Source organism: Heterodontus francisci, unplaced genomic scaffold (genome assembly GCF_036365525.1).
Source record: "Heterodontus francisci isolate sHetFra1 unplaced genomic scaffold, sHetFra1.hap1 HAP1_SCAFFOLD_102, whole genome shotgun sequence".
In the NCBI taxonomy this organism is placed as follows: domain Eukaryota; kingdom Metazoa; phylum Chordata; class Chondrichthyes; order Heterodontiformes; family Heterodontidae; genus Heterodontus; species Heterodontus francisci.
Window position 1 is genome coordinate 4,093,105 of NW_027140380.1, and position 7,070 is coordinate 4,100,174.

Here is a 7,070-nt window from a genome sequence, read left to right on the forward strand (position 1 = left end):
ACAGAGGGATCTTGGGGTCCATGTCCATGTCCATAGATCGCTCAAAGTTGCCACCCAAGTTGATAGGGTTGTTAAGAAGGCGTCTGGTGTGTTGGCTTTCATTAACAGGGGGATTGAGTTTAAGAGCCGCGAGGTTATGCTGCAGCTCTATCAAGCCCTGGTTAGACCACACTTGGAATATTGTGTTCAGTTCTGGTCGCCTCATTATAGGAAGGATGTGGAAGCTTCAGAGAGGGTGCAGAGGAGATTTATCAGGATGCTGCCTGGACTGGAGGGTAAGTTTTACGAAGAAGGGTTGAGGGTGCGAGGGCTTTTCTCATTGGAACGAAGAAGGATGAGAGGTGACTTGATAGAGGGGTACAAGATGATGAGAGGCATAGATAGAGTGGATAGCCAGAGACATTTTCCCAGGGCAGAAAGGGCTATCACCAGGGGGAATAATTTTAAGGTGATGGAGGAAGGTTTCGGGGAGATGTCAGAGGTAGGCTCTTTACACAGAGAGTGGTGGGTGCGTGGAATGCACTGCCAGCGGTGGTAGTAGAAGCAGATACATTAGGGACATTTAAGCGACTCTTGGATAGGTACATGGACGATAGTAGAATGAAGGGTATGTAGGTAGTTTGATCTTAGAGTCGGTTAAAGGTTCGGCACAACATCATGGCCCGATGGGCCTGTACTGTGCTGTACTGTTCTATGTTCTATGTTCCAGATGAAAGGATTGCATTAATTAATTGACTAGAATGTGGAGAGGCAGGAGAAAATGATGCCATTTTAGGGGGCCGGGGGTTAGTAGAAACAGACCAGGGCTATTTTACTCTCTATCTCATTCCTTTCTTCTATCTGGCTCATTATCACATCCTCTCTCTCTCAGAGCGGTGGGAATCACTGGAACCCACACTTGTTGCTCAGGTTGTTTGGTTCCGGGAAAATACAAGGTCCACATCAGATTGACAGGAAAGATAAATGTGATTCAGAGCCAATCATATTCCTTTTGGTGATGTGTGCTCAGCCTTGTTTTATCAGCAAAGGCAGCAGGTAATGCAAATCCTGAAGAGTTTTGATAGAGTGAAGAAGGAGAATGTGTTGCCAGTGACAGAAGGGTCAGTAACCAGAGGAAACACATTTAAAGTAATTGACAAAAGAATTAGAGTTGTGATGAGGAGATTGTTTTTTCAGCAGTGTGTTGCTCTGGTCTGGCATGCAATCCTGAAATGTCAGTGGAAGCAGATTCAATGTTAACTCTGAATGGAATTGGATACATACCTGACATGTTAAATATAACAGGACAATGGGGGAAAGGACAGGAGTGTGGGATGTGGGATTAATAGAATAGCTCTGTTAAATATCAAGCAAATGCACAGTAATAAGGTTCAGTGCTTGGACCTCAGTTATTTTCACTCTATCAATGGCAGAGAAGGCTCGAGGGACCATGTGGCTGCTCCTCATGTTCTTCCCAGTGTCCAGGATAAAGTGTGACATCACACTGATTTCCAGATGGCCAAAACAAATGCAACGGACATCTTTTCTGGAAACATCACATTTAAAGTGAGAAACTAATCATGAGGCACGGACGGGGATTAAACCCGTGATCTTCAGTTTACGAAACTGACGCCTTACCACTTGGCCACCATGCCTTTTGTTAATGGGCACTTGAGGCTCCAGAGGAGGATTTGTGATTCTTTTTCAATTTGGTTGAAACAGCATCGAGAAACATGCACAGAAATAAAGAGGGATTGTGGAATGGGAAACAGATCAGCCTCATTTACATCATCAGCATCATGAAATCTTCATTCAGACGTTCCATTCTCATCCTCCGCTTTTCTCACATCTGTACAATAATATAAGAGTGGACATTGGGTTGTTACTGGGCAGATTATATAAATAGACTATGTGCATCATCACAGGAAGTGATGTAATATAATCTGTACGGCACCTCATGGAGAGTTGTAGATGAAACTTTCAATGCAAGATGTGTAGAGTAAACTCAGGTTATTTTAACCGTCAGATTCTTATAAATTGTGTACTAAGCCTTGACAGATATCAGAATATTATATGGGGGCCACAGTAAACCAAAGCAATGATGGAGAAATATTTGCCTGTACCTTTGAAAAGGTCACTGGACTGAACCAAGCCGATGAGTGGCCGAGGTGGTTCCAGAGGTTTGCAAGGTATCGTACTGCATCGGGTCTCGTGCAGAAGCCAGACATGGAGCAGGTCAGTACACTATTGTCTGCCATGGAGGGAGTGTGTAGGCTCCGTGTGAAGAAGTTATTAAGGCACTCAAGAACTATTTTAATTGAGGAAAAAAATGTCATCGTGGAGCCAAAGTTAAAACGCTGCATTTGCTGACAATGCAACCACCAGGTGACGCTTACTAGCACATGCGCAAATGCAGCCTCTGCCACTGAAACGTCACTGTCTGTGACTATCAGGCAGCTGCCAGGATTAAAGATGGAGCTACTCCATTTATCACAGAAAACAACTTAGACCCAAAAATCCCCTCAAAGGTTGCCATCGCCGCCTCCGTCCCACCCCCAATAGTCCCCCGCTACCTCTTGCGCATTCGCCAGTTATAAAGTACCAAGTCATCTTAATTCACCTAAAGTGAATTACTTTCGGAGCAGTGACTGTCATTTCATAAGCAAATACGGCACATATCTACACAATGGACATGTTTTGGTTGATACTCGGAGAACGTTGCGCTGTTTGAAGTCTCATCAGAAGGACAGCACCTCTGACAGTGCTGCACACCCTCTGTAATTCAGTGAGGTTTCATAGAGTCAGAGAGTTATACAGCACAGAAACAGGCCCTTCGGCCATCGTGTCCGTGCCGGCCATCAAGTACCTGTCTATTCTAATCCCATTTTCCAGCACGTGGCCGTAGCCTTGTATTCTGTGGCGTTTTGAGTGCTCATCTAGATACTTCTTAAATGTTGTGAGGGTTCCTGCCTCTACCACTCCTTCAGGCAATGTGTTCCAGATTCCAACCACCCTCGAGGTGAAACATTTTTTCCTCAAATCCCCTCTAAACAGTGCCATCCCATTCTCCGGACGATCATTCCCCGCTTCCCCCCATCCCACTCTCTGACTGCTCACTCCCCGCTTCCCCCACCACCACCCCCATCCTGCTCTCTGGCCGCTCACACTCCAGGCCATGGGCTCTGCCGCTTCCCTCCTCTCGGCCACTTGCTCCAACATTGCCCCATTTCCCCTCGAGACTCGCCTTGCTTTATCGGGTGGTGCGGTGATGAATGATCGAATGTTGGAGCGAGAGGCCGAGAGGAGGGAAGCAGCATGGCTTCGAGCTAGTGTCTGGAGGGACGTGGGGGGGAAGCGGGGCGTGAGTGGACGGAGAGAGGGCAGTGCGGGGGTGGGGGGTAGCAAGCAGCCGGAGGGCGGGGGAGCAGGGTAGCGAGGAGCGGGCAGCGAGCGGCCTGGAGTGAGTGGCTGAGAGGGGGGTAGAGAGTTTTCCTGCGCATGCGCCACTTCGTCCTGGAAGACGTAGGCTGAGCATGCGCAGCATCTCAGAGCGCAGGAGACTGTTTGTGCATGTGCGCAGCTTGGAGCGCTCTGATGACGTCGGCTGGCCGCTGCATTGTCAGGAATCACTTTGAATTTAATAAGCGTACAAAACAGAAAGGGGAGAGTATTCATTCATTTATCAATGACTTGTACAAACTCACGGAGGTTTGTGAATACAGCAACTTAAGAGAAGAGCTGAATGGAGACAGGATTGTGTTCGGGGTATTAGACAACACCCTTTCAGATCATCTACAGTCCAGGGCTGATCTCACATTAACGAAAGAGTTTCAATTGAGCAGACAAACAGAGGTTAGAAAGTTTAACCAATCCGTTGTTCGAGGGGACAGGGAGAGTCTGATCTCCAGAGTTGCAGACTCAATTGAATTTGTTCAGAAAACAAAAGGAAAAATTAGTGGTAAAAGACAAGAAAGACGGGAAGAGCATCTAGTGGTAGCTGCAACCAATGGCAGTCGGTGTGGCTGAGAGAGACACAAGTGGGAAAACTGCCTCGCCAAAGAAGCTGAGTGTTTTTCCTGCAGAAAGATGGGACACTTTCAGTCAGTGTGTGGCAGTAAAATACCAGCACTGAATATAATTAAAGGGAAATCCCCAGAGAGCAAAAACATTAATGAAGTACAGGATATCCAAAGTGTGGAAATACATTTTTTAGGTGAAATCCAGGAAATAAAGTGAGAGTTGCTGGACGACAGAAATTCTGAAATATTTTAAGATAGATGTAGATAGATTCTTGATCAACAAGGGGGTGAAAGGTTATCGGGGCAGGTGGGAATGTGGAGTTGAGGTTACAATCAGATCAGCCATGATCTTATTGAATGGTGGAGCAGACTCGAGGGGCCGAGTGGTCTACTCCTGCTCCTAATTGGTATGTTTGTATGTAAGAAAACATGTTCTAGATACAATGAGAACTATCATTTGTTTGGAATTGGATTTGAAACCCCCTTTTATCAAAAGGTGATAGAGCTTTAATTTTTCTACAATTAACAGACAAATCCCTGTGGAGTTGAGATTGACAGAAATAATGGGCTGGATTCTATAGAGCCCTCAACGTCGAGATCTGTGGTGGGGGTGGGGTGGGAGCCGCCTGAAGATGGCCCCGGATGAGGCCCGCCATGGACCTCAACGTCGGCAGGGCCTGGCTCGATATTGCCTGCGACGGCGAGGCGTTGTGGGGGGACCCCCACCGCTCGACAACGGGACCACAAACCTGCATTAATTATTATCCCATCACTTCCTGATATCCAGCTGCGATCTTCAGCCCGGTGACCGGCACTGCCGTGCCTTCGGAGCCCCATCCGGGGAAATGAGGTGCAACACTGGTGGGGAGGGGGGAGAAGGTAAGTTTCTCAGTGTGGGGGAGGGGGGACGGAGTCAAATTAATGTCATGGGTGTAGGGGATGGTGGGAAGGGTTATAGTTTACAGTTTGTGCAGTTTTGGGCGGAAGGTCAGATGGTAAAGGTAGGTTTTGGGAGGGAAGGGCAAATAATTAATTTAACTGTTATTGGGGGGATGGGAGAGAGGCAAAAGCAATGTATTTATTTCATTTCATTTAATCTTCCTTTAAATATTTTCCAGTAGGACTAACAGCCCTTTAAAAATGGCTGACACTCCAGTCCAGTACTAAGGCAGTGCTGCACTATCAGAAATGCTGTTTTTCAGGTGAAACAGAAAACTGAGGGTCCCTCTGCCCTCTCAGGTGGATGTTAAAGGTACCATGGCACTATTTCAGAGAATAGAAGGGGAATTATTTCTGGGGTGCTGGTCATTGTTTAACCCTGAATCAACATCACTTAAAAACAGATTATCTCGTTTTTATCACATTGTTGTTTCTGGGAGCTTGCTGTGCGCACATTGGCCACCATGTTTCCTACATGACTACAGTGACGACACTTGGAAAGTCCTTCATTGGCTGTAAAAGGCTTTGCAACGTCCTGTGGTCGTGAAATGCAAGTCTTGCTTTTTCCATTGTTATCAGTGTCATTGTGATCAAAAGATCGGATGCGTGAACACAAAGTTTAAATCAATTTTGATTAAAATAATGTAAAAGCATCTATATTCTTGCACTGTACTTAATAATCTCCATCTTCCTATCCTTACAGAGTGCAATGTCATCGACCCTGAAATTGATTCCACAATCTCATAGAATCTTAGACTCACAGAAAGTTTAAGGCACAGAAAGAGGCCACTTGGCCCTCAGACAATTTCAGCCCAGTTCTGATGAAAGGTCACAGATCTGAAACGTTAACTCTGTTTCTCTCTCCACAGATGCTGCCAGACCTGCTGAGTATTTCCAGCATTTTCTGTTTTTATTTCAGATTTCCAGTATCTGCAGTATTTTGCTTCTGTGTTAATTTGAAAGTTAAAACTGAACCACCTGTTTACAATTCACACTGGGGTCTCCCATGAAATGATTCTGTATAATATTGATATAATGAATACAGATTCCGACACAGAGCTTCCTGTGGGGAATTGGGGATATGAAAACCAGCAGACTCTGCAGGAATTTCCACTGGGAGCACAAATTCACAAAATCTACCTTTTATATATCGATTCATTTTGATTGTCCTTCTGGAAAATTATTTTGCAACAATTTAAACATCAACCCACAGCTCCATGACTGGGTCAATTATGAGGTCAGCCTCTGACAGGTCATGTGACAGCTGGAGCCACAAGACATCAGAACCAGATTTGTGACTGGATTAAAACCCGGAATCCTGTCCCAATGGCTTTTCAAATAAAGCTGTTGCTGTTTGAAAACACAGCAGTTAAACTTTCTGCCTGACCATGAGGGGAGCTCGGGAGAAATTTACAAAATTCAATCCTTCAACAAAATAGTTCAAAAATCATTCATTTCGAAATCATGTGAGGATTCATATGCAGTAGAGAAACAAGCAAAATACAGAAAGTACAGAGGAGAGCTGAAAAAGGAAATGAGATCAGCAAGATAATGTATGAGAAAAGATTAGCAGGTCACATAACTGGGAACACTGAAGTCTTTTACCAACATATGGACAGTCAGTGAAAGGGGGGATCAATTAGGAGATCCTGTGGAGACAGAGGGTGTGGCTGAGGCACTAATTAAGTATCACAAAATAGGCGGATGCTGCAAATGTCACAGTAAAGGAGGAGGAAGTGAAGAAATTGGACAGGATGAAAATAGATAAAGAGGAGACAATTACAAGGTTGGCAGCTCTCACAGCAGAAAAGTCACCCAGTTTGAATGGGCTGCATCCTGGGTTGCTGAGGGAAGTAAGGTTGGAAATATCAGAGACTCGAACCACAATCTTTCAATCCTCCTTAAATATGGGAATGTTGACAGAGGACTGGAGGATGCAGGTAAGCTTGGGTAGTTCGATCTTAGTTTAACTTGACCATTTTTATAATGTATCCATTGTAATAACTAACAATGTCAAGAAAGCCATTTTACAATTAACACATGACCAAAGGAGCCATTTTGTGTTAAGTGCTAATGTGCCGTGAAGAGGACACTATTTGTGCTTAAACATTAGCACAACACGGGAAGAAACGG

At 45.1% G+C, this 7,070-nt stretch overlaps 1 non-coding gene across 1 annotated transcript; it reads right to left on the minus strand.

The window, feature by feature from the left end:
* Positions 1–1,562: 1,562 nt before the first annotated feature.
* Positions 1,563–1,634, minus strand: trnat-cgu (transfer RNA threonine (anticodon CGU)). The gene has a single exon. It is a non-coding gene; the product is annotated as a tRNA-Thr (tRNA).
* Between the last annotated feature and the right edge of the window lie 5,436 nt (positions 1,635–7,070).